The following is a 2,388-nucleotide window of genomic DNA, read 5'->3' as shown; positions in this document are numbered from 1 at the left end:
GATCGAAACTTAAAGACAACGTTGCAGAATATTCCCCAACTCTTAGTCCCCACTACCAGACTGTCAAACATGAAGTAAAAACAGCAGTTGAAAACATCTAGAAGAGCTGCAAAAGAGCAAAAGACAGATGATCTCTGAAATAAAACACAAAGGTAAGACACATGGCCAAGTGTGAAGGAAAAATTGGAAACAAACTCTGGCAAACTTGTTCTCCCCGTTAAATGTAAGGAACTCCTGGAGAAATTTGAAACCTGTGCACACAGAGAATAACTGTGACAACAACAAACCTCCAACACAGCCTAGCTCTTGATTAAATTAATATGAACTCCCATAAAAATGGTGTAACAGAAGGAAAGGTGTACCTATCTCCAAATATATATATATATATATAAAAAAATTAACCTTAGTATCTACTGCTCTAGAACACATGTCCAAAGTTTGATAAATAATTAGAGGGCTTACAGAAAGGCAAGAAAAAAAAAGAAACCGCACAACTTCTACCTGTCTCATATTGCAGATGTAGGAACTCTTAGAAAGGGAATTTAAATTAATTTTTTATGATTGATTTATGATTTATTATTATTATTAATCTATTAATTAATAATTTAATTATTATTATTTTAATTTAATTTAATAATTATCTGTTTATTAATTAGTAACTTACCGGTTATTATTAATTTATTATTAAATTACAATTTTTGATTAATCTATGTCTTACATACTTTGGACATGTTATCGGGAAGGAACAGTTCCTGGAAAAAGGACCTCAAGCTTGTTAGTAAAGGATCAGCAAAAGAGAGGAAAATCCGCAACGAGATGGATTGACACAGTGAATGCAACAATGGGCTCAAGCGTAATAACGATTGTGAGGACGGCGCAGGAACGGGCAGTGTTTTGTTCTGTTGTACATAGGGACGCTATGAGTTGGAACCAACTCGACGGCACCTAACAATGACAACATGATTAATATGTTAAAGGTTCTAATGTGAAAGATAAAAAACATGCAAAATCAAATGGGCAATTACAGCAAAAAGATAGAAACTATATGAGAGAAACAAATGGGAATGCCAGAAATTAAAAACACAGTATAATATATGAAGAATGTCCTTGACTCTGTCTCATCAGCAGAATTGACAAAGCCAAAAAAAGAATGAGAGAATTTGAAAATAGATCAATAGAAATTACCTAAACTAAAATACAAAGAGAAAAATAAAAACAACAGAGCTTCCAAGACTTATGGGGCAAAAATAAAAGGTCTAATATATAAGTAATTGGAAAACTCAGAGGAGAATGCAAAGAGAACAGTACAGAAGAAATATCTGAAGAAATAATGACAAAGAATTGTCCAAATCCACATATCCAAGAAGCTCGTGCAGCACAAAAAAAGAATAAATTAACATCGTATACATATTATATTAAAAGAGCTAAAAGCCAATGAACAAGGGGAAATCTTCAAGGTAGGCAGAATTTTTTTTTTTAATTAGATACAGATGAAAAAGTTTAAGAAATACAATACACTTCTCATTAGAAATCATTCAAGGAAGAAGACAATGCAATGACATTTTTAAAATAATGAGGGAAAAAAACTATCAAAAATTCTATTCCAATAAAAATAACTTTCAAAAATGAAAGAATCGCAGTGTGAGGAGACCAATGGATTCTTGCACTTGGGAAACAATCATTTAACTGCTGAAAAATAGTTTGTTTGTTAAATCTCTGAAAATTGTCCTAAAATCATACACAAACTGGAGAAGCATTTATTCAAGAAAATCCACTAAATCTCAGTAAGAACGGCAAGTACCTCTGGCAATGTATGGTTAGGTAAGTAAACAAATTCAGCAAGGTCGAAAGATACAAGATCAATATACAAAAATCAATTGTGTTTCTATACACTATCTGGGAACGAGTTGAAAGGAAATTAAAAATAATCCCATTTCTAAGAGTATCAAAAAGAAAAAATACTTAGGAATAAATTTTAAGTGCAAAAGTGTACACTGAAAACTACAAAATATTATTGTACTGAAAGAAATAAAAAACTCAAAAATCAAACCTATTGCCATCAAGTAAATTCCAACTCATAGTAATCCTACAAGACAGAGTAGAACTGTTCCATAGGGTTTCTAAAAGAAATAAAGAAGGCATAAATGAAAAGATATCTCATGTTCACAGACTGGAAGAATGAATTTTGTTAAGATGACTATAGTCCCCAAATTGATCAGCAAATTCAACACAATCCTTATCAAAATCTTTGCTGGCTTTTTTGTAGAAATTGACAAGCTGATCTTAAAATTCATATGGAAACATAGGCACTCAAAATATCTCCAACAATCTTGAAAAAAGGACAAAGTTAAAGGACATACACTACCTGATTTCAAAGCTTACTACAAA

Source organism: Loxodonta africana, chromosome 13 (genome assembly GCF_030014295.1).
Source record: "Loxodonta africana isolate mLoxAfr1 chromosome 13, mLoxAfr1.hap2, whole genome shotgun sequence".
NCBI lineage: Eukaryota > Metazoa > Chordata > Mammalia > Proboscidea > Elephantidae > Loxodonta > Loxodonta africana.
The sequence above is the reverse complement of the archived record's forward strand: the minus strand, read 5'-3'. Positions refer to the sequence as shown.